The sequence below is a fragment of the Schistocerca americana genome, chromosome 5, assembly GCF_021461395.2.
Source record: "Schistocerca americana isolate TAMUIC-IGC-003095 chromosome 5, iqSchAmer2.1, whole genome shotgun sequence".
NCBI lineage: Eukaryota > Metazoa > Arthropoda > Insecta > Orthoptera > Acrididae > Schistocerca > Schistocerca americana.
Window position 1 is genome coordinate 331745540 of NC_060123.1, and position 27054 is coordinate 331772593.

Genomic DNA, 27054 nt, shown 5'->3' on the forward strand with positions numbered 1-27054 from the left:
CACCGGTAATATACTTGAAATGTAATGATGAAGATATTAATACCAAGAAACGAATTGCGTTTATTTGTAGAGCTTATGGTTGGATAGTAAGGGCACAAATTTAGTTAAAAAAAACATAATAGGTATACCAGGATGAAATTTTCACTCTGCAGCGGCATGTGCGCTGATATGAAACTTCCTGGTAGATTAAAACTGTGTGCCGGAGCGAGACTCGTATTCGGGATGTTTGCCTCTCGCGAACAAGTGCTCTACCGACTGGTGTATCCAAGCACGGCTCACGACCCGTCCTCACAGCTTTACTTCCGCCAGTACCTCATCTCCTACTTTCCAAACTTCACAGAAGTTCTCCTGTCATGTCTCCGCAACATCCTTTCTTCTACGTGTGCTAATCTCGCAAATTCCGCAGATAAATTCTGTGAAGTTTGGAGGGTAGAAGATGACGTACTGGCGAAAGTGAAGCTGTGAGGACGGGTCGTGAGTCGTGCTTGTGTAGCGCAGTCGTTAGAGTACTTGCCGGGGAAAGGCAAAAGCCTCGAACACGTGTCTCGGTCCGGTACATTGTTTTAATCTATCAGAATGTTTCATAATAGGTATTTTTCCTAAATATAACAGATTTTATATGACTTAAGAAAAAGCAAAACTAATCGAAATAAATATGCTAATTAACAAACGAAGGAAATGACCGTCGCCTAAGTTGCAGGACCTGTGTATTGTTTCTACAATACTACCATTATATATCAGTTCAGTCGCATCATAATCATAACCGTCGTATACACTGATGAGGCAGAATATTATGACCACTATCCACGGTGAGAATGAATACTAGCTGGTTGTGTTGAGGGCCGTGACGCGGTACGGAGAGTGTTCGAGTGGATCACAGACAGATGAGGTATCATTCCAGCACCGAAACGCGCCGCAAATAGGGAAACTACTAACAGAAGCGGCTCTGACAAAGAGCAGATTTTTATGGCCCGATGCCTGGGAACAAAGATCTCGGAAACAGCGATGCTGGCCGGCTCTTCCCGTGTTACTGTCGTGAGCAACTATGGAAAGTGGTTGAAGGGTGGTGAAACCACGAGTAGGCGACACTGTGCCAGATGTCCATGTCTGATAACAGAACATGGTGGCCAGAGGCCTGCTCTCTCTGTGAAGCGGGATGAGCAGCGATCTGTGACAGATCTGACTAGAGAACCTACAGAGTTTGGACAAAAATATGAAAACTTCGCGAGAAACGCTTGTTCGAACATAAATGCAGATACTAGTATGCCTGCAGGTTGCATTGTTGTATCTTGGCCACGAATAGCACCTGTGCAATGTCCTCAATACGTTGCAAGTGTTAGTCGTGGGCAGAACAATGTTCTGTGTAGTTGTGAATGCGTTATATCGGAGCTAAGTGAATTCTAAAATGGTAAAACTGTTGGTGCTCGTATGATGGGTGCTACCGTAGCCACGAAAGCCGACGTGTTTGGGTGTTTCAAGAGGCACCCTACCGAAGAATTTATACTGGATACAGGTAATGTGGAGAAACATTATCCGGTAAGTCACAACGTCGGCGAAAGTACGTGCTCAGTGTCGCTGTCAGGCGGTCATTGAAGAGTATTGTGACGAAAATGAGAGGACGACAGCTGCATTCGCGAACCCAACACGAAGGGAGACCTATAAACAGCGAGTTGATGGGCGAGGTTGGTTTCAAAAACCACTCCTCAGTGATGCAAATGTCCGTCACAGGAAAATGAGGTGATGAAGCCATAAAACCTGTACATGGAGCAATGGAAAAAAGTCATTTGGTGGGATGAGCCTTATTTCATATTTTCTCCAATTTCTGACATATTTTATGTCCCAGTTGAAACATGGGGGGGGGGGGGGGGGGTTTGGTGATGATTTGGGCATCCATATCGTGGTATTCCATGAGCCTGCTCTACAATGTCGCATTAATGTCAAAGATTATGTGACTGATTAGATCCATCTTATGGTACAACGTTCGTTCCCCAGTGGCGACGCTGTGTTCCAGTACGATAGGGCCCATATCCACATATTTCGCATCGTCAAGGACTGATTCTATGACCACGAGGATGAATTGTCGCATCTTTCCTGGCCAACTGCCACCAGATCTCAATATTATTGAGCCTCTGTGGTCTACTCTGGAGAGAAGGGTGCGTTATCTCTATCCACTTGCATGATTGTTACTTGAAGTTGCCACTATTTTGCAAGAAGAATGGTACAAGATTCCCCTGAAGACCGTGGAGGAGCCGAGTTTATCCATTCCGAGACGAGTGGAAGCTGTTTTGAACGCCAACAGGTTTCCTATGACGTATCAGGCACGGTAAAGTTGCTGTGTTTTCGGTGTTTCCATATTTTTGTCGATCCTTTGTACGTATACAGAGCGTCCAATACTCGGGTGGCCGTGATGTTTTCTCCAGACCGCGCACGGGATGTAGAATTAGGTAGCGTAGCAACGTGAAATGCAGTCGCCCAACGGCTATAAATTACATCAACCTGATAAGTGACACCAAAGCACCACATCTCGTTTGTTATTTGGTACATTACTAGAGCGCATATCATTCCTATATGGCTATTCATTACTTATGAGACATAATGTGTTACACACTAAAGGAATAACTTAAATAACTCAATTGCTACAGTCATCGTGCGATAACTGTTTGGTAGAAAATATGTGGCTTTTCTATTGCTTCTTCTGCTAGCATTTTACAAATTGTTCACTGCAGCACTGAATAGTCTTGCAACAACCGAGGTTACAACGAAATATTATTGATTAGACATTACTAATGCCATATAACAGTACAAAATACGTACACTTCGCATAAAGAATGGAGAAATTGTCGGTTTCCACAGACCGCATTTGCGATTCCCGTCCTACAGGTTGATTTCAACTGACCAACATTTGCATCTTTCTTCATGTATTGGAAATATTACCGACTTGAACCTACCTTTGCTGCAATTTTTACAGTCAATAGAGGAACTAACTGGAAGTGCTCTTTATTATCCTTAAAATTTCGTAAGTCATATTACTTACATTCATTAAACCCCTCCTCAACAAATATCTAATTTACAAAACTTCGTGTGAAAATTATGGTGCAGCATCCCGCCAAAGATTCCAGTTACAACACAATTCTTTTACCAATGTTAAATTATATAAAATGAACTGACAAAGGACATGTAGAAGAGCAACAAGACTTCTTGTATTTCTACGTGCAAATATCCCATGATACAGCATTGGGAGCATTAAAATAACCCTACGACAGAACCGCGCACACTACTCCAACCACAGTAAACATAGAAAAGGTAAAAACGCGGCGTCCTAAGCTCTCAGCCAATCAGCGTTGACATCATCATTGGCCTCCCTCTCTTTCTATGCAGGCTCTCTAGCTCTGACGAAAGAGTACACTTCAGATGTAGGCAATAATATTTCGAAGCATACCATTCATTGTGCACTGTTGAACATAGGGCTCAACAGCAAAGTAAGTACAAAAAATGTATCCGTAGTTGCGAATATAGAAAACCATTACCTGTATAATGGAATGGCGACAGTGAGAATTTTTTGCTGGAGCGGGACTCGAACCCGGATTTCCCGCTAATCCCGAGCGGTCGCCAGACACCTATAAGTATATACACTCCTGGAAATGGAAAAAAGAACACATTGACACCGGTGTGTCAGACCCACCATACTTGCTCCGGACACTGCGAGAGGGCTGTACAAGCAATGATCACACGCACGGCACAGCGGACACACCAGGAACCGCGGTGTTGGCCGTCGAATGGCGCTAGCTGCGCAGCATTTGTGCACCGCCGCCGTCAGTGTCAGCCAGTTTGCCGTGGCATACGGAGCTCCATCGCAGTCTTTAACACTGGTAGCATGCCGCGACAGCGTGGACGTGAACCGTATGTGCAGTTGACGGACTTTGAGCGAGGGCGTATAGTGGGCATGCGGGAGGCCGGGTGGACGTACCGCCGAATTGCTCAACACGTGGGGCGTGAGATCTCCACAGTACATCGATGTTGTCGCCAGTGGTCGGCGGAAGGTGCACGTGCCCGTCGACCTGGGACCGGACCGCAGCGACGCACGGATGCACGCCAAGACCGTAGGATCGTACGCAGTGCCGTAGCGGACCGCACCGCCACTTCCCAGCAAATTAGGAACACTGTTGCTCCTGGGGTATCGGCGAGGACCATTCGCAACCGTCTCCATGAAGCTGGGCTACGGTCCCGCACACCGTTAGGCCGTCTTCCGCTCACGCCCCAACATCGTGCAGCCCGCCTCCAGTGGTGTCGCGACAGGCGTGAATGGAGGGACGAATGGAGACGTGTCGTCTTCAGCGATGAGAGTCGCTTCTGCCTTGGTGCCAATGATGGTCGTATGCGTGTTTGGCGCCGTGCAGGTGAGCGCCACAATCAGGACTGCATACGACCGAGGCACACAGGGCCAACACCCGGCATCATGGTGTGGGGAGCGGTCTCCTACACTGGCCGTACACCACTGGTGATCGTCGAGGGGACACTGAATAGTGCACGGTACATCCAAACCGTCATTGAACCCATCGTTCTACCATTCCTAGACCGGCAAGGGAACTTGCTGTTCCAACAGGACAATGCACGTCCGCATGTATCCCGTGCCACCCAACGTGCTCTAGAAGGTGTAAGTCAACTACCCTGGCCAGCAAGATCTCCGGATCTGTCCCCCATTGAGCATGTTTGGGACTGGATGAAGCGTCGTCTCACGCGGTCTGCACGTCCAGCACGAACGCTGGTCCAACTGAGGCGCCAGGTGGAAATGGCATGGCAAGTCGTTCCACAGGACTACATCCAGCATCTCTACGATCGTCTCCATGGGAGAATAGCAGCCTGCATTGCTGCGGAAGGTGGATATACACTGTACTAGTGCCGACATTGTGCATGCTCTGTTGCCCGTGTCTATGTGCCTGTGGTTCTGTCAGTGTGATCATGTGATGTATCTGACCCCAGGAATGTGTCAATAAAGTTTCCCCTTCCTGGGACAATGAATTCACGGTGTTCTTATTTCAATTTCCAGGAGTGTAGTTCTGGCAACACCGACCATGACCTTCTTCTTCTGTGCGGATGCACACATATTCCCCGAACTCTTACGGGACTTGGTAAGAATGTCTTCCACGAGTAGTTAGTGTGTTGGGGTGGGGCACTACAAATGTAGTGTGTGGACATACAAGGTGATAATGTGGATCTCGCGGGAGGCGTGCGCGAGATAGTGCCTGCAGTTGCGCTATCCTCTGTGCCCTCGGTGGCTCAGATGGACAGAGCGTCTGCCATGTAAGCAGGAGATCCCTGGTTCAAGTCCCGGTCGGGGCACACATTTTCACCTGTCCCCGTTGATATATATCTGTTCGTCAGGATAGAGGTCAGGAGCGGTGGGCGTCGTAAAATGAAAGGTAATGAAGTTAGAATGGACCCAGTTTATACCTGTACGTGGGTGCCTACGTAGGGCTGAGCAGCAACAAGAAGAGTCGCCGTCTGTTCATCAGGAGGTTTGAGGAGAGAGGCAGAGGCTAGAGGAGCGACTACTCGGAGCCGAGGTCTGAAACAAAGAGAGCGCGGGGCTGTTTGAGAGCCGCTCTCGCCGCTCCCAGCCGTGTCCCCACGTGATCACACGACTAGTCTTTGATTGGAGGGTTGATTCCGCCAACGCGCCTTGCTAGTAGCGTACCCTCGTCAGCGCAACCAACCCGTGGGACTAGAGCCTGACCGAGGAGGACGTGGCAGGAAGGTGCCGACCACGGTCTTCCGCCCAGCACCTTCCACCACAGTATGCCCAAGCTGGCTACGGCCGTACATTATGAATGGAAAAATTATTTAATATAATTTTATCAGCAATGATCCCTCTTGAAGGGTCTCCTCCCTGCACATATCGACGCCCGTTAGCAGCTGAAGGTATTAATATAATTCTAATTTCGTTCTAGACGGCTGCAGGTCATATAAGTATATTTTACTTGGAAGTCGCTTGATCGGTGTCGGCGGATAAATATGAAATTGCAGTGCCTGTGTTATTACGAATTACGATAATGGATGTACGAGCACAGGTTGTAGACACATGGTTGACGACATATGGAAGTACACTCGCAAGTGTTATCTACTCCGTCCCTAGGAAATCGACAGTTACCAGTAGGGTGGGCATGGCATCATCTAGTTGAACATTACATCAATGGAAAAGTGTCGCCTGGTCCGAGAAATCATGTTCCTTGTTACACCAGATTGTTGGTCGCGTCTGGTTACGCAGTCGTCCACACAAACGGCTCTTCGAACATCCACCACGCTACGAACAAGGCCTGCTGGGAGCAGGACATTCACCTGGGCTTCCACGAATCCTGTGACAGCTGTGAACTACGTGACTACTGTCGCGGAGCACCTCCACCCCTTCATGCTTGTGTCTTCATCGATGGTGGTGGCGCCTTCCAGCAGGATAACTGTCCGTATCAAAAGGTTCGAATTGTGTTACAGTGCTTTGAGAGACATGACAGTGAACTCACGTTGATGTCTTAATTGATGTCTCCACCAAATTCGCCTGATCTGAACTCGATGGAATACATCTGGGAGGCCACTGGCCTCTAAACTACGGGATCTACGTAATCCATGATTAGACATCTTGGCGACGGTCAGCTGTCTGTCCCTACTGTTGGGTAAAAAATATGAGTATACGTTGCAACAAACAGTTGCGTAACATCAAACCGCAGATATCACAGTAGCGTTGGCTCACCTTTACGCAGAAGTAGATTTCGCTGAAGCGTTCACAATGTTGTCTTCTGTATTACCAGAGGGCTGTCACGTTAACCACCTATGGAATGTGCTAAAACAATTTAGGATTGCACACTAGAACAGAGATCATTACGAGTTTTCACAATGAAATCTATGACTTCCCTAGACAGCGCTTTACACTGTCGCATAACGAGACCAGAGCAAGACAATAGTAAAACTGCTGCAGACCCGCATGTCTGGGATGACGCAAGGATCTCAGTAGTGTCCCACGTGGGACCATGAGGTCTCAGAAAGAGAGAAGCAGGCACATCATTTTGATGACTCGCACAAGAACCGAGTGAACAAACCAATATGTAGTATGCAATGCCAGTCTACTAAGAGCACATTGTTCGTCCTGTACTTCACAGAGCACGTCTCTCAAAGATGGAAGCCAAAGCAAGGTTTAGGAATGCTGAGCCACTCAAGGGAATCGCCTCGCCTGGTTACCCTTATTGTTCACTGTAGTTTGCAGCTATCAAATTCCTTATGACAAATTTAATATTACCTTTCCGGCCTATTTCTGCAATGTCTTTGCAGGTCATGTCTGCAAAACCGCGTCTTATAGTTATTTTTTGTATTTTATTGCATCTCAATTCACCAATAAAATTTTTCTGTTATAAATGAATCAGAAGCAAACAATTTCGTTTTTTTTTTAATAATTATAGCTCCACCACTTCCTTGAATCCGAAAGGCATGCTAATCAATGTTTCTATTCTACAATAAGTGAAACATGTGTCATTAATAATGTTCTGAATTTTTAATTTGACTATACAATAACTGGACGTATTCTGGTACTTATACTGCCGAGTCGATAGGTTAAACAGTTCTTCAAAATATACCATCGGTTCAAAAATATGTAACTATCGTACTATGTTTTAAGAGGCGATACAGCCATACGAAGGCTCATACATTCTTTTCGATATAAGCTTTTCTTTGTTTAAATGATTTGGATCAGAGAATGTCCGTCAGAATTCTCAGGCTTCAGATTATTATCCCAGTTGTTTCTGCTTAATGGCTGCACGTGATATTGCAAGAGTCTGCGGTGGACTTTACTGATAATTGGCGCTTGACTCTCAAAATACAAACGCCATCCCATCGACTGCAGAGAGATTAACTTATAATTGTTTAGCGGCGGCGAACAAGGATGTTTCCACATCATGGAGTTCCTCTTTGGCCGCTGGAGTGAACACACAAACCCTTGTTTCATCGTTCTTAATGAAGCTTCGCCCAAACCAATTTTCCTTCTCTCTTCAACGACTGAAGTTTTGGAGCGAGAAAGACAGTCGTCTCTGGTCTCCTGCCACAGCATTTTCCAAATCCTTAAGCAATTTCTTCAGTGAAATTGGAGCGAAAGTTAATGACAACTGTGGGACATTTCCTTTCATCTACCCTCGCAATTTCGATTAATCTATGAAGCCCAATTAATTCATACACTGGGAAGATACGCATCTTTGATAACGGATGGTCACCACATGCGTAATTTCAAGCATTGTTTGTAGAGTCCTGAAGTCCTTAATCGAAATAATCAGTCTAGAGACCGACGAGACAAGCTCACTTCTAAACTGACGTAAGTTAATTCTCGCTTCCTTTCTAATTCTACACTCCTGGAAATGGAAAAAAGAACACATTGACACCGGTGTGTCAGACCCACCATACTTGCTCCGGACACTGCGAGAGGGCTGTACAAGCAATGACCACACGCACGGCACAGCGGACACACCAGGAACCGCGGTGTTGGCCGTCGAATGGCGCTAGCTGCGCAGCATTTGTGCACCGCCGCCGTCAGTGTCAGCCAGTTTGCCGTGGCATACGGAGCTCCATCGCAGTCTTTAACACTGGTAGCATGCCGCGACAGCGTGGACGTGAACCGTATGTGCAGTTGACGGACTTTGAGCGAGGGCGTATAGTGGGCATGCGGGAGGCCGGGTGGACGTACCGCAGAATTGCCCAACACGTGGGGCGTGAGGTCTCCACAGTACATCGATGTTGTCGCCAGTGGTCGGCGGAAGGTGCACGTGCCCGTCGACCTGGGACCGGACCGCAGCGACGCACGGATGCACGCCAAAACCGTAGGATCCTACGCAGTGCCGTAGGGGACCGCACCGCCACTTCCCAGCAAATTAGGAACACTGTTGCTCCTGGGGTATCGGCGAGGACCATTCGCAACCGTCTCCATGAAGCTGGGCTACGGTCCCGCACACCGTTAGGCCGTCTTCCGCTCACGCCCCAACATCGTGCAGCCCGCCTCCAGTGGTGTCGCGACAGGCGTGAATGGAGGGACGAATGGAGACGTGTCGTCTTCAGCGATGAGAGTCGCTTCTGCCTTGGTGCCAATGATGGTCGTATGCGTGTTTGGCGCCGTGCAGGTGAGCGCCACAATCAGGACTGCATACGACCGAGGCACACAGGGCCAACACCCGGCATCATGGTGTGGGGAGCGATCTCCTACACTGGCCGTACACCACTGGTGATCGTCGAGGGGACACTGAATAGTGCACGGTACATCCAAACCGTCATCGAACCCATCGTTCTACCATTCCTAGACCGGCAAGGGAACTTGCTGTTCCAACAGGACAATGCACGTCCGCATGTATCCCGTGCCACCCAATGTGCTCTAGAAGGTGTAAGTCAACTACCCTGGCCAGCAAGATCTCCGGATCTGTCCCCCATTGAGCATGTTTGGGACTGGATGAAGCGTCGTCTCACGCGGTCTGCACGTCCAGCACGAACGCTGGTCCAACTGAGGCGCCAGGTGGAAATGGCATGGCAAGCCGTTCCACAGGACTACATCCAGCATCTCTACGATTGTCTCCATGGGAGAATAGCAGCCTGCATTGCTGCGAAAGGTGGATATACACTGTACTAGTGCCGACATTGTGCATGCTCTGTTGCCTGTGTCTATGTGCCTGTGGTTCTGTCAGTGTGATCATGTGATGTATCTGACCCCAGGAATGAGTCAATAAAGTTTCCCCTTCCTGGGACAATGGATTCACGGTGTTCTTATTTCAATTTCCAGGAGTGTATTTAAAACTAATTTAATGCACATAGTTCTTCTCACGAGGGACTGAGCTCGTACAAGCATCACACTGAAATTGTGACAGCGCAAGGCGTGAACTTGAAATGTTAGTGCTTGGTGTTCAAATGTTGTGCATGCATCACTAATAATTAACTTGACAGGATATAAAGGATGATTTTCGTCTAAGACTTCTGGGAGATGAAGTGGCCGGTCTTCGCTCTGCAGCCTGGTAAGTGATGGCCGAAATTAGTTCCACAATACGACAGGATGAATTTAAAATGCTTTTGCAGAGAACTGATTTCGGCAAGTTGTTTGGGGTTCTCACATTTATCACTTGTTACTGTCACACTCGGAAACATCTATGGTTGTAATAGTGGTACCAGTAGATGGTTCTCTCTCTCTCTCTCTCTCTCTCTCTCTCTCTCTCTCTCTCTCGAATAAATTTATCGACAGAGTATTCTGAAATTTTATGCTTGTATGACCCACTTTATCGACTGAAAATAAAACCCCTTTCAGCATCAGGAATGGAAGCGACAAGGACACGAGTCGAAAATCTATTCACATTACTATGCCAAAGACTGCAGCAAACTAAAAAGTAAATTCGTGGGATATTATGCAGAGAAAGAAACTCATTGTCTATTTCTGGTTCTTTGCTCAAAATTCACATATGTTCGAATAATTTACTTTTATGGTATCGGACCAATTATATGTAGGTCTATTCAACAGTTTTATGTTTTCTGCTGTATTAACAGGTCACTAGCGTCTATATTTATGGCTTCCTTCTTTATGCTACAGTATGTGCTGCTATCCAGAAAATCGTCCAAGCTCTCAAATCTGTTTCTTCTTCGCTCCATCTTCCTCCCTACACACCATTCGATGATGATGACGATGACGATGTTTGGTCTGTTGGGCGCTCAACTGTGCGGTTATCAGCGCCCTTACAAAGCCCCAAACTTTGCTCAGTCCAATCTCGCCATTTTCATGAATGATGATGAAATGATGAGGACAACACACACACCCAGTCATCTTGAGGCAACTGAAAATCCCTGACCCTGCCAGGAATCGAACGCGGGACCCCGTGCTCGGGCACGCCATTCGGATCTGTTTTTGTAAGTCTCTACTTTTTCTCAATATAGTTCCTACCGAATTCCTTTTCCTTCCCTTTATTTCAGTAAGAAATGTTCTCTGCCTTCCCACTGTTCATAGTAGCTCGTCGTTTTTCACGCTATCCATCAACTCTACTTTTTTCCATTCTTTGCCCCATGCACATTTCAAAAGCCTCCAGTGTATCTCTATCTTGCTTGCTCAGTGTCCACGTTTCAGCATCATACAGAAGAACACAAAAATGTTTATCCATATTGCTGCAGAACTCTATACTTCTTTTTGTACAAGGCGCCTCGTTCACTAATGCTATCGTGATTTTAATTTCTGTACAGCTAGGTATTAAACACTGTGCAGCACATTTTCTAACATTTGTTCATTTAGCATTACATTTATGTCTTTATTTCCTCGTAGTGCCATTACTTTTGCTTTCTTTGTATTGACTTTCATTTCATTCCATATTCTCTCCTTTGGCTTCAATGAACCTTCCCATTTCCCCTGAGACTTCTTTATCCATTTCCACGCGGACCACGTCGTCTGCAAACTTCAGACACTATATATTTGTCCTCCCCATTTTTATCCCTTCATCATCTAGTAGGTACAAAATCAAATGGCTCGAAGCACTATGGGACTTAACTTCTGAGGTCATCAATCCCCTAGAACTCAGAACTACTTAAACCTAACTAACCTAAGGACATCACACACATCCATGCCCGAGGCAGGATTCGAACCTGCGACCGTAACGATCGCGCGGTTCCTGACTGAAGCGCCTAGAACCGCTCGGCCACTCCGGCCGGCTCTAGTGGGTACAGTTCAATTACATTCTCAAAGAGTAGGAGACAGGCAACAGCTCTGTACTATTTCTTTTCGTCATTTAGTCGTGTTGGTACTTTCTCTTTCCCTGCTGCTTCTTTTATTTAAATATAATGTGTTTATAACTCGCCTGCTTTTCTACTTCACTTTGTTTTCCCTCATTATAGTTGTAGGCTTAACATGAGCCACATTGTAAAATGTTTTTCCAGGTCTATAAAACACTTGCGTACGTCTCCTCATTTTAGTCAATCTCTCTGCCAAATTTATCAAGAGTTTTAGTGTATCTCTCGAGTTTGCATTTCTTCCAAAACCAAATTTCTCTGCATCCAAATTATTTTCCATTGTCTATTATTTGGTCTATATTCATTGGAACGACTTGGCAATATTACTAACAGACAGGGCGAAGTTGAAATGAGTTTATTTGCAACTAAAGGCTGGTGAAATATGCATCTGACTCCTCTCCTTACCTCTGCGGCCGCGTACAGTAGGCCTTCTCCATCTGGCGACCTTGTTAAAGAATACGTGCGATAGTACTAGAAGGCAGAGTGGAACCGTATGCCATCCTCTACTGACATAAGTCATGTACAGTCCTATCCAATTAGTCGGTAACTGCAGGAACACGCCTCCCGCAGATGGCATTAGTGACGAATTGGGTGACAGCTTAGCGGGAGTTGGTTGGTTGGTTGGTTTTTGGGGGAGGAGACCAGACAGCGAGGTCATCGGTCTCATCGGATGAGGGGCGGATGGGGAAGGAGGTCGGCCGTGCCCTTTGAAAGGAACCATCCCGGCATTTGCCTGGAGCGATTTAGGGAAGTCACGGAAAACCTGAATCAGGATGGCCGGACGCGTGATTGAACCGTCGTCCTCCCGAATGCGAGTCCAGTGTGCTAACCACTGCGCCACCTCGCTCGGTGTAGCGGGAGTCACAATGGCGTTACCATAAGAGGGGAGTTTAGTATGCAGCTGCTTAATGCGCCAAAGCGATTCCCTTACGCCGCTGCTAGGCTAATATGCCATATGTTGCAGTCGGCTACTTACAAATTTCACGGAAAGGCTCTGTTTGGACAGACAACGAGAGTGAGTCTATGTAGAGAAGAAAATATCGAGAGGGAGTATGCATATATACTGCGATCCAAGTCACGTAAGCAAGTATACTAACGCGGATACAGTTCATGGCACAGTGACAAAATTTTTGATAAATAATGGCACGAGCCGGGACTATTTTCCTTTTAACTTTGTTTGGCGGCTCGTAAAAAGAGGAATACAGTAATTTAAAGACTAGAGTGTAATACCTCCAGAAATGGATGGCTGATGTGCTATACAAGAAGTTGTCATATGCACTGTTTAGGTGCTAATGTGGTTATGTTACACCGTGGCACCAGTTTCCACTCTCAAAACATCTCGAGCAGCATATTTCTTTTTCCTCTTTTTTTTGGATCATTATAGTCTTCTATAATATATTGGAAAATACATGAAAGCACAAGTGTTAATAATTATCCACACAACGTGAAACAACACGTGTATTAATTGACAGATGAAAAGAGAACTTGCATGAATCAGAGACTGTTCGAAATAAACAACAAAATAACTGACTTTGTAACTCAAAAGTTTATGAATTCTGACGTTTTATCACGTCTCAGTTCCAAACAACAACAGCTACAAAGATTTATGAAGACTGTAAACATTCATTTCGAGCGGCGCTTTTCGTATGTAAGCTACGTACTTGGCACATCACGCAACTAATTTCCAAAGCGAAATTTTCAGAATTGTATGCTCGGAGAAAGGGAACGAGACAAATGCTTTCCGTCGACTATCAACTCGCTTAACGAATTGCTCACACCCACATTCTGGGTGGAATCCAGTACCCTACAATGGAAAACAAACGACTCAGGTAACACCAGCACACTAGAAGGAAAACGGAAACAAACACATTTGTTAACTATTAAAAGACCGCTATCGACTTTTCAGTATTTTTTTTCTCGATAACAATGGAATTTAATTTGTAGCGATCAGCTGGCTATCGGGTAAGGAATGTGCGATCGAAACCTATCTAAACTCTTTAATCTCAAGGCTACGGCGAGGTTCATGCAGTCTCTTGGTGAACTGTGCAGCCAGTGTGATTGTACTTGAAATTATAGTTACCTCTGGTGAGTGGTCTGGAGCCGAAAAATGACAAATGGCTCTGAGCACTATGGGACTTAACTTCTGAGGTCATCAGTCCCCTAGAACTTAGAACTACTTAAACCAAACTAACCTAAGGACACCACACACATCCATGCCCGAGGCAGGATTCGAACCTGTGACCGTAGCGGTCCTGCGGTTCCAGACTGTAGCTCCTAGAACCGCACGCCCACCCCCGCCGGCCCGAAAAATGACACCCTGCCGAACTGGATGTTACTAGATGAATTTCTTGTTAGGAGCACTTCCACCTTAGTCGAAAGGATGGAGCAGTGAATTTTTGCGTTATTCTTTTGCACAGCATTTGTTTCGCAACACAATGTCTACATGTGATTCGTGTAGTCCAGGGTACAATCTGTCAAATAGCGCTTTCGAAGACCATCGTTTCTCTGTTGCACACTGGAGTGGAGGTCGACATGCACAGTAGAGCTTAATTTTCGTACTTTTTAGAAATAGTCTTCAGTAAGCGGGCTATGACTTTTGGGCATCATTTGAGGCCATTCGGTATGATACGATCATCCAGTCAGTGGGTTCACACGTTCTATGCCATCTGCTTTTCTTTGGTATAATCATCCTTACATCCAGGATTAACACAGGTTCAGTCTCACTTTTGACACAGAAGTTCTTACGTGATTCTCCGCCTGCAGAGTACTGTCTCTCACAAGCGTAATACACCAACGCTACCGACCACATATAGGACAATAAACGCGTTGGTAGAGGTGCTGAGTAAACGGAATTTGTTTAAAGCTTGCCAAATGACGAAAATGGTGCGAAAGCTCTATGCGTAATATGGATAGGATTCTTAATTCACACTAATATGCAGAAATGTGGCATTATATTTTATTTTCTCATATCATGGTGCATAATTCTGAGACATCCTTTCACATGAATAGAGGTGAAATGGATGTATCTACAACAAAATCAATAAACCACTACCAAAAGTTTGTGCGGCAGGACGACGAAAATGATGATGTGGCCCAGCGAGCACTGACAGTTTCAGTCTGTTCAGAAGTGCAAGTCACACATCGGAGATTGATCGCTACGATAGCCTATTGCTTGCGTGTGTATATGTTTGTACGTGCGTTAGACTCAATACTAACAATGACAATGGATTCAAGACAAACCGTCAACGAGGCATCGGAAAATTGGTACTATTCGTAAGACTGTGTGTCATAACATAAAAAAAAAACATATCTGTACGTATCTCACCAACATACCGAACACTAAAAAGAGGAAATGAGAAGTCCTTAAAAATATTGCAAAACAGTCGAGTACTGTCACCACGTCAGTTTAGAATTTGCGTTCTGCTGAAGAAATATTTGAAAGGGCAAAATCCCACTAAAACGAACAAGAAATGGACGTAATTAGCAAATGGGTCAATCACCAACCGATATCAAGACGAAATCCATCGCATACCCAAACAACGGAATGGAAATGATCTCCCATGCTTCTTGAGCAGAGGGTAGGGGAACGATGCGGGAGACCCGCACCGCCGTACTAGTCAAGATCCTAATGGAGGTGGTTTGCCGTTGCCTTCCTCCGACCGTAATGGGGATGAATGATGATGATGAAGACGACACAACAACACCCAGTCATCTCGAGGGAGGTGAAAATCCCTGACCCAGCCGGGAATCGAATCCGGTACACCGTGTTCGGGAAGTGAGAACACTACCGCGAGACCACGAGCTGCGGACAACACAATGGAATATACGGTTAAATATAGGGTGACCAGACGTCCAGATTAATCCGGACATGTCCTCCTTTTAACCTCTTTGTCCGCGGTCCAGGCGGATTTTTACAGTGTCCGGCTTTTACGCAAAGTTGAGCGTAATACAATTAAATTTACAATTCGTCTCGTTCTATTGCTCTTTTCTTAAATACTTTAACTATTGGCACAGCCTTCGTGATAAACACGCACGAAGGCGGTGTTAGAAGGTGGCACCAGGATCGTCGATGTTATCGTTGATCTACCTATAAGCGAATGCAAATATCGATTATTTCAAATTTTCGTTTCGTACTTCGCTTTGTATTGGCTTGGCTTCCTGTAGTGCACGTGTGATTTGTATGTGTACTTTTTAACCGAGTGAGTTACGTAAAATATTTGGCTATACCTAAACAAAAGTGTACATTTTCTGATGTCCTTTCCTGCAGATATCCGGCTTTAAGAAAGGGAGAAATGAATTTGAAGGGGAATGTAAGATATGTGGAGCTGGAACGTACGTCTCAGTGGCCAATAAAGGTAACAAATAAGTCGACAGATTAACTGTCATGGTTTTATTTAACTGTTTCATAATCATTCAATTTATTTGTATTTTGAAGGTTAAAGTCCAGTTTACATGACGTCAGGTGCTGCTCGAATTGTGGATGTTGGTAGCGGTGCGTCGAATGAAGGGAGGTGAATGGTCTTACGTTTTTCGCTTTGTAAACAATTGACATAAAAAAACAATTCACGCCACACTGTCACCACAATCAATGTATTTAATTTTTTTTATATTGCTCAGTTAACCACCACCTGACCATCAGTAATAATTAACTACTAGTTTTATCGGTAATTCCCGGCAGTCACGTGACTTGGCCAAAGCTGACGGGTAGTATCCTCCTCTGCAGTTGTCCCGTTTCATGTGTCCTCTTTTTTCTTCCTTTGTCCTCCTTTTAAAATAATTGCATCTGGTAAACCCATTTAAATATCAAAGGCAGACGCCTGCGCGGACGAAAGTCAAAAAAATGGTTCAAATGGCTCTGAGCACTACGGGACTTAACGTCTGTGGTCATCAGTCCCCTAGAACTTAGAACTACTTAAACCTAACTAACCTAAGGACATCACACACATCCATGCCCGAGGCAGGATTCGAACCTGCGACCGTAGCAGTCGCGCGGTTCCGGACTGAGCGCCTTAACCTCCAGACCACCGCGGCCGGCGACGAAAGTCATCCTAATGCATCTTCAACTCTTTTCATCCGCATCAGCATCTTAATTTTCATTTGCAAGTCTTTTATCAAATATTTGTAAATCACTTTTACCAGTTCGGTATGCCGGAGCTCTGACGACAGGCTTCCGCACGATCCGAATTTTTATTGTTGAAAATGGACCACGTTATTTACATTCCTTTGACTAAGAACGTAAGTGTCCGTCATCACCACATTGTTATACAACATGGCTACTCAGATCCTTGACAAGTGGCGTAAGTTACAGTTTAATGCCGTAATGACTGAAACAGAATACGTGAAACTTTCTGTGAAACGTTTACGTTACACTGAGAAATACGAATGAAGTCGTGTTACAAGTAGTTGTCACTTATTGCATACTGTTAAAGGTCAGTCATTCATAAGCCTATCAAATCTACATTAATTCATAATCATGTTAAATCACGTTAGCGTTCTACACATGTCAGTGTAATAAAGTTTGGGTTGTGTACTTGTCAATATACAATGACGGAAGAAATTCCAACACCAAAATAATAATTAATATAGAGTAATGAAATTTTGGAAGACGTTTGACGGTAACATATTTAAGTGATTAACACTGCAAAATCATAGGTTAATGTAAGCGCGGGATAAGCCGCTGCAAATGTGAAATGCTGTTACATTAATAACCGGTGTAACTGCCAGAATGTTGAATGAAAGCATGCAGACTTGCATGCATTGTGTGGTACATGTGCTGTATGGGCAGTTTGTCGTATGGAGTTCCATGCCTGTTGCAGTCTCCAGGTGTAGGTCCAGTGTGTCTAGCACGAAGATAGGTTGGCTGCAGGCTCTCAACTGGCCTCCACCTAATTGACATACGCCCGACACCGGCACCGAGGCAGAACCAGCTTTCATCAGAAAAAACAACGGATCTCCACCGCGACCTCCAATGAGCTCTCGCTTGACACCGCTGAAGTTGCAAATGGCGGTGGTTAAGGGTCATTGGAATGCACGCTACATAGCGTATGCCTGGAGCTGTCCTGGGAGTAACCGATTTGGAACACTCGCTGTGTCACTGTGGTACCAACTGCTGCTCAGTCAGCTGCTACAGATGCAGTACGATGCGCCAGTCATACGGCAAACATAATGGTCTTCCCCTCGGTAGTGCACTTGGCCGTCCGGAGCCCAGTGTTGTAGCGGCCGTACATTCTCGTGGCCACTAATGACAGTAATCATACACAGTGGCTACATTCCTGTCAAGTCTTGGCGTCATTGTCGCCTTAAAGGCATTCTTCAAACGTGATTTGCATCCTCATATTGGTGCAACTAGCGCCGTTCTCATGCGACTGACCTGAAATCTATTGGGCTTCATCTTTCAGATGTAGAAAGGCGCCTATCAACTTTCATTTGCATCGCACAGCACTTTCTTTATGTTGTGATTCTTTTCCTGTCAGCGTATTTGAAACAAATGTCCATTGATTCACGGATTTTATACAGAACATAATTTACGTCGTAATATCTTTTACCCATGACTGCACTAGCATATCAGTGGTTTTGTTATGATGAGTGATGGTGGGTAAGTAAGCTACTGTACATGCAATAACATCAGCCGTCCTCAAATGTCTGCCTGGTGGGATAAGCAAAGCTCGAAATGTGCCCACCCCCCCCTCCCCCCTGCCGCTCAAGCTTTCGCAACGCATTTTGTATCGGTATGCACAGCGCTGCTGCCGAGTGGTGCGTGCAGAGGGGCATGGGCAGGAGCGAACATCTATGCACTGTGCTACTGAAATAGGTATTACATTATACAACATGAACATTATGCAACAAATGGTGTAGAAGTATGGATTAAACTCAGTGAACATTGTTTAAGCATTGTATTCATTGCTTGGAACCACGTCACGTATTTACATACCAACCAATAAACGTATTTTCAGAAATATGATAAAGTTCAAAACTCAAAAAGTTAACAACTTTTAGAAGGAGTCCATGTTCTCCCTAATTCGCGTAATATTCTTCAAATATAAAAGTAAGTTGCACTACACTTCCTAAAATAGCTTATATTCTTCCTCAGAGTCCAAGGAATTTTCACACCAAATTTCATTAAAACTGGTTCAGGGGATAGTCGTGAAAATGTAACAGAGTTATTTTCGCTGTTTATAATATTAATATCGATAAAACTTTCTTACATACATTTTTCTTCAGTGGTCCGGTTTTGATTAAATAAAGTCTATACGGTGGCCTTAGATACATTCAAGTTACCCTGAAAACCCGATAAAAATTCGTCTCATAGTTTTGGAGATTACCCAGTTTAAAGAGACAAACAGGCAGACACGACAATTTTACAGATTTACTCCAAGTAAAGACGAGAATTCCCTGCAAATGCACGTTTTGATAGGATTTGGACATGGCTCAAATTTAGTACTTACCCATTTTATGACTTGCTGATTCCGAACGTGTACAGTTTTTCCGTGCATTTTTCCACCTTTTTTGGGATACAAACATGCATAATGCATATACAATGCATTTTTAGATTAGTTACACAAGTTAGTTTCAGTGTAAATGCATATTTTAATGCTACTGAGCAGATATCTCAGGTTTTAGAATTTTATGATCCTTATTTTTGTTTCAGGAATTAGGACTGAAGAAAGAGAAAGGGGAAAAATAAAATAGAGAGTTAAAATTCTTTCTTTCCCAGAAAATCTCCACAATTGCTAGCATCTTTTATAGTGTGCTGCGTAATTTTTAATCAAATATTGTAATTGAATAAAATTTAAATAATTATTTCACTCTCTTTTGCCTCTCTACATTTATAAATTTTCTGAAAGTATGCTTTTCTATTTTAAGTATTCTGTGGCCAAATAACCTAACTAAAAGCAGAATTCTTTTTCTAAATGATGCTACTCCCTGCATGCTGAAGACCGGAAAAGCAATTAAAATATTCTACCCAAATGTAAAACACACTACACCTCTTGTTCATGGGGTCCATCGTGTTGCAAAAGAAAAACTCTAGTTATCATACTATGAATAATTTAACCTCTTCATCTAAAATGTGTGTGTAAATTTTAGGGATGTATCAGTTTTAATGGTCCCAAAGCTGTAGAAACAAATTAGTCATTTTAAAATAATACTTTGTTTTATACAGGTGTTTTCGAAAGCCCCAGTATGTGTAGATGGTTACAAAGAGAGACTACTTGCCCATCTTTATTCCAACTTGGTTGGAAGCTGCCATGTTTTACTCTGACTATTTCGATTCCACTAAATCAGTATGAAATAAGATTGATACATAGTTAATTACAAAACAATTAATACTTCAGTATTTAATTCTAAAGTAAATACTTCATTTTTGGTAGTAAACTGTTTCTCGACAGATGATGCAGTATGTATCAGAGATGCAGAAGTAGCATTTGAATGCACAAATGTGCAGCAGGATTTAATTAACATTATGACAAACTCCTCTGAATTGTCCTCTACAACAACACAATTAGAAGTCACGTGTCTACCACTGGTAGACTCAGTGTCAATTGTTCAGGAATTCCAGAGATTCCTCAGTCATGGCCGAGAGAAAGTGGGATTAGATGCAAAGAACGAACTGGTTAGTGTCATAAACAGGAATTCAGAGTATGGATTCCTTTGTTCTGTGAAGGTAGTATTTAGTGGTGGTAGAATTTGATCTGGCAGTGTCACAAATAAGTTCTTTCAAATGTGCGCCTATAACTTCTTGAGATGTATAGGTCATTTTATGCCTATAAAAATGTTTTGGCTGACAAGCGCAGGAACATCACAGAAAAAAGTTGATAAATATCAGTAGTTAACTGTGCAAAAAGGAAAATGAATTAATAAACTGGGAACAAAAATTATAGCGCATATATTAATGTACTTTTCACTTAACCCTGTATGTATTGTAGTTTGATAGTGCATGACAGCATGCATATTTTCGGATTTTATAGTGCATGGATTTCCCGTCTTTAATTATTAGAAGTGATTCACATTCAGGAGTCAGACTGTGAAGTGAAAATTTTAATTGATGTAGTATCCTACAGAATCATTTTTGTCGCTTTGTGGCAGCTTCCGGTTACCGTGTAAGTGACCTCTGGCACTGTAAAACAAAACAAACATGACGTTCATGTACGGCAGCTACTGGTACGACAAAAATTGGCTGATGTACGTGTATTTGTGCGGGAACCCATGAAGAAGGCAATATCCCAAACTTATGGCATTGTTCATTTCAACAAATCACATTCGTGCCAATATGGCGGTAGACATACGTGCTGATATCCGATTCGGCGTAAGATTCTACTCGCGGAGTACCTGAATAGGATAAATGATAGGTGAATTAACCGGCAACAGGTGCTGCACGTCAATATAATGTATGTAGCGTACTGTGCATGAATAGGCGAAGAAATCCACTAATGGTAGCTTACGATGCTGGTGACAAATCACAGGAAACAGTAACTATCTTAAAATACCTCGGGGTACTGATCTGAAGTGACCGAAGAAGGAATGACGACATAAAAAAGTACGGAAGGCAGATGTCCGGTTACGATGCACTGGGAGATTACTGAGGAGTTCATCCACGACAGAAGTGGCTTACAAAACACTTGTTCCCCAGATTCTTGAACGCTGTTCATGAGTCTCGGGACCCTTACCAAATAGGATAAATAAAAAGAAAGACACGATTCGACGACGAGCGGGACATTTCGTAACGGACTTATCTAGACGGCGCGAGAGTATTACGGAGACGCCCAAGAATCTCCAGTTACAGACATTAAAAGAAATTGTTTTGCATCATAGAGGTACACTATTAAAATTCCGGGACTATATGAAGAGTCGAGCAACATACTAGTTCCACCCAAGTAAGTATCGCGAAATGGTCACGGCAAATAACAGGGAAATGACAGCTCATAGAGGAGTTTATCGAAATTTGTTCTTCCAGAGTGCCCTTCGTGGATGGAAGAGGAAAGAGGGGGGAAAAGGTAGGGGAATCAAAAGAACCCCTGTCACACCATTATAAGGTAGCTTGTTGACTACAGATGTAATTGTAGACGACTACTATAAATAGTATCCGTATCCACGCAGACCTCAACCACAGGTGATTTCTTCGCAAAAATGTAAGCTGCAAGCACTTATCTGGACATTTGCTTGTTCGTCGTTCTTAATTTCCTTTTTCTGTGATTATTGCTCTCTAAAACCTAGAGTAAAACCGACATTTAGGAGAAGGCCAACTTTAAGGGACCGTGGAGGCTATACTGTCACTAAGAATTATTTTAGAAAAAAGTATTGACACAAACAGGAAAAGGCATGCCGTAGTCATTGGCCTAAAGTAGGCTTTCGATAGTGTGGACATGAAGATACTGTTCGGAGAACTGAAAAAAATTAAGAGTAGAATGGAGAGGTGGAAGACTGGTTCTCAATCTCCCCCCCCCCCCAAAAAAAAGCAGTACAGAAATAGACATCAATGGTATTCAAAAGAGGACAGAATAAGAAGATGCGTTCGACAAGGCTGTCCTCTCATTTCATAATTATTTACTTTATTTGTAGGAACTGCAGTACAAACAATGAAAAGCGGCACCAAAATAACAAAGTCATTGAATTCCATTTGCTGATGATACGGCCATCTTAGCATATTTAGCAAGTTATACAGTACGTTAAATTTTTTCTCTTATTCCTTAGAAAATCAGAAACTGAAAAAAAATACAAACAAACGTAAAATAGTACCAGCTCCGCGTTTTGGTTCTGACGGACCATTTAGTGCTGACGTTATTACTTTGCTATATGGACCGGCATAGGGTCAGTACGTCGCCCACCCGGCCGTTGTCAGCTGCCCAGAATTTTCTACTCCTCACTCAATTGTAATCACGAGACAGAGTGCGCCGCGTACTAGTTCTCGAAACAACAAAAAATCTCTGGCAGTACCGAGAATTGAACGTTTTTAATAAATTCATCACCACCTTAGGAATTTTACGTAGTTCAAATGGTTCAAATGGCTCTGAGCACTATGGGACCTAACATCTGTGGTCATCAGTCCCCTAGAACTACTTAAACCTAACTAACCTAAGGACATCACACACATCCATGCCCGAGGCAGGATTCGAACCTGCGACCGAAGCAGGTAGTTAATCCAACATTTAAAAATTGGTGCAATGCAGATGTTTTGACACAGTACTGACATAATACCGAAAGAGACAACTAATAACACGCTTGTCAAATAGTAACTCAAAATTTAGTTTGTTAGTTACGTTTTCTATAGCTAAGTCAAACGATTCTTTTATCGAAATTATGTGAAACGAGTCAGTTTACAGGATATGTATACATGATTAGTGTTAACATTAACGAACACATTATCATTTTATTTCTAATCATGCCTCGACACTTATAACTTTTTAACCAGCTATCAGTTTTTAAGTACAAATTCGTCATTGGCATAGAAGGAGTTCTCCATGAGAAATAACTTTAAATTAGATTTAAAACTTGCTTCGCTACCTGTCAAAGATTTTATGTTATTGGGGTAATGATCAAGAATTTTTATTGCTGCATAATGAACTTCACTTTCAGCTACTGACTTCTTTAACAATGAGTAATAAGTCATTTTTTCCTCTAGTGTTGTAGGTATGTACATCGCTGTCCTTCCCAAATTGGGATGGATTATTTATGACGAATTTCACTAGCGAAAATATGTATTGTGACGACACAGTTAAAATGCCTGGCTCCTTGAAGAGGTACCTACATGATGTACGTGGATGAACACCATATATCATTCTTACTGCTAGCTTTTGTGGAATCAATACTTTCTTTCTAAGTGACGAGTTACCACAGAAAATTAATCCGTGCGTTAAAAGACGTTGCACTTAATTGTTTGACAATCTCAATAACACGTTTCTTCCAGTTCAAGTTATCATCAGTACGTACACCCAAAGTTTGGAACATTCTACGTTACTTACTGACTCCTGCTCGTGTGCTGTATCAACTGTTGGTGTGACTCAATTTGTTATACAAAACTGAACGTAGTGTGTTTTTTCATAATTTAGGGAGAGTCCATTCCAGAAACCACTTAATAATTATTTGGAAAATATCATTTACTACCTCTTCTGTTGCTTTGTCTCTAATGGGATTTACTATAAGTTTGCAAAAAGTACCAATTTCGCATGATGAATGTTAAGTGAAAGGTCATTCACATAATAAGGAATGGAAGTGGATCCAACACTGAACCCAGTGGGACTCCCTTCGTGATTTTTACCTCAGTCTGAATTATTCAGCACAACATTTTGCATTCTGTTTGACAAGTATGATTCAAATCAGCTGAATGTAAAGTAATCAATTTGACAAAACTTGGAGTTTTTCTAAGAGAGCATTATGATCTATGCAATCAAAGGCCTTGGAGAGATCACAAGAAATACCAAAAGACGATTTATTAAAAAATGGCTCAAATAGCTCTGAGCACTATGGGACTTAACTTCTAAGGTCATCAGTCCCCTATAACTTAGAACTACTTAAACCTGACTAACCTAAGGACATCACACACATCCATGCCCGAGGCAGGATTCGAACCTGCGACAGTAGCGATCGCGCGGTTCCAGACTGTAGCACCTAGAACCGCTCGGCCACCCCGACCGGCACGATTTATTATTTTTTAATGCTTGCACTACTTGTTCAGTGTCTGTACAAATAGCATTCTCGGTCGAGCAGCCCTTCTGGCACGCAAACTGTATTATACTAAATAAATTATTTCCACTTCAATGTGCGATTGCTCTTGAGTAAATTACTTTTTCGAATATTTTGGAAAAAGATCTCGGTAAGGAAACTGGACGATAATTGTTTAAGTTTGTCTTGTCACCTTTTTTTATGAAATGTTTTAATAACAGCATATTTTAACCTGTCTGGAAAAAAATTTGAGTTCACTTACGAGAATAAGTTCCGTATTCATGATCCTTGCTCATTGGTTATGTTTGCAGCTGGAATGTAGTTGTGACTGGGTGATCCTAGGAAGGCGACTCAGTCCGTGTAGAGATAACGGTATGCCTCATTTCTCCGGCTGGCGCCAGCTTTCTTCTTGCTATTGACGCGCTGTGTTGCTGCGTCTTTATATTGAAATTAATCCGTCGGCTTGGTGTCGTTAAACGGTTTGTTAAGGCTGTTTCTAACGCTACAATGATTTCTTCATATTTTGGTTTTTACTTTGTCTTTTTCTCTATGGGTCTTATAGATAAGAAATCGTGTCGTAAGTGAAAGACGGTGTGCGCCGTGTGGGCGACTATCCATGTGGTAGGTGATCTCATGCATGCAGGGAACGACTTAAGAGTCTGCTGTTGTGATTCTTGTTGACATGGGTCCATTGATCAGGCGGATCGTTTGCTTGCTAGTCTATCAGACGATCACGACCGTTCAACACAAAATTCTGTGCTGCAGAATGTGTAGTTCACGTTACGTGTTGCTGGTGTGTTTCCATGTAAGGTGTATGCCTGCCAGTTTTTCATTCGTCGGTATGACTGAGTTTACAAACTCGTACCATGTGCCCCCTTGGTCCTTGGCATTGAATTGAGACGCGCTGACTGCTCGCTACGGAGACGTACAGACTAAAATAATGGTGACAGATCGAACAGACAAGTGGGACAAACATTAATACAGGAAATACAATAACAAATGACGACAGAAAAATAAAATATATTAAAATAAGAATTGCAATTACCAACCAAGTTTCGTGAAGCACGAGTACTTGATTAACAAGGATCTATAAAACTCCAAATGAGAATGAGGCTAGCAAGTTCTCAATTATCAGGTAAGGAAAGGAACCAATAGCTTCGAAAGTAGCAATGAATAAGCCACCTGAAGATACAGTGAGTTGCTGTGAGATCACGATAACATAACCGCACAGACATCTACCGGTACAGAAGACTGTGTTAAGCGCCGAACTCTCGGCCTGTACCGAACTTGTAACTGGTGCCTTTGTTCATATAAAGGGAGTGTAAGCAACGTTCCAACAGACTGGTCACCTAATTCGACATAACAGATTCATAAAAAACACCGCAAAAGGAAAATCCGGAGTAAGAATCAACAGGCAGACTAAGAAGGTCTGTATTACAAAGTGTTATAAGTGGAATGAACAGCAGTAACTACAGGCAAATGGTAAAGATACCTGCCTTATCTAAGACGTGCCTCCTTATGGCCATCTTTTACTGTGACACCTTGCAACAGCATCTAGGCAGTTGATGGAATTACCGGTTAATTTTCTTAAGTGATACTTCTCCCCTGGGACAGATACCATCTCCATATATAGTTAAGGCTAACCGACCATTGACCTTCTTCTTCTGTGCGGACGCACACGCATTGCCCGAACTCTTACGGGACTCGGCCAGATTGTCTGCCGCGAGTGATGAGTGTAGTGGGCAGGGGCGCTACGAATGTAGTGTGTGCACATTAAGTTGGGAATGTGGATCTCACAGAGAGCGTGCAAGAGATAAATCCCTGCAGTCGCACTATCCTTTGTGCCCTCGGTGGCTCAGATGGATAAAGCGTCTGCCATGTAAGCAGGAGATCCCGGGTTCGAGTCCCGATCGGGGCACACATTTTCAACTGTCCCCGTTGATGTATATCAATGCCTGTCGATAGCGTAGGGTCTTTATTTAATTATCATTTCATTCGTCAGATTGGCTGAAGCTTTTGAAGTGCCTGTGGGTCGGTGGTCCGACTATAGGAACGGAGAAATGCGCGCCACCACCATCCTTTAAAGACTCATGTTTTTGTATTCAGAGTTCTCAGTCAGATCACTGGGACGCCAACTCTGTGTCGCTCGTTGCCAGCCTCAGTAAGCTTTGATACCTCTGTTTCTCTCACTTGGAGTGCTGCTCTCAAAGTCTGTACTTACAATACTGTTAGTGTCCACTGCTGCAGTCAGTGCTCATTCCAAGGGCTCACACACTTACTTCCGCTGTGCAACCAGTAGCACCCTTTGCTTTGTCTAATGTTTAGAATTAGCATTTAGTGCAATAGTTAGTTTGATTGCAATTAAACATTGTTAATCAGACAATCGAGTATTCTTGAGTCTCCTGCTGCGAACATCCTATCGAGTCTTAAAATCAACGCCTCTTGTAAGTGCCTTGTGGCAGTGCTTGGCGCTATTGCAAACAATCAATCTGCCCTCGCTGCAAACTTGTCTTTCTGCACTCACTGCTAACCGCTCGGAAATTGCAGACTCACCTATTGATTGGTTTAAAAGAGGGGGGAAGGGACCAAACTGCTAGGTCATCGGTCCCTTGTTCCGAATAAAAC

At 43.6% G+C, this 27054-nt stretch overlaps 1 protein-coding gene across 1 annotated transcript in view; it reads right to left on the reverse strand.

Moving 5' to 3' along the window:
• Positions 1 to 27054, reverse strand: part of LOC124615963 (COBW domain-containing protein 1-like) — a 524805-nt gene that overhangs the window by 251563 nt on the left and 246188 nt on the right. The window lies entirely within an intron of this gene.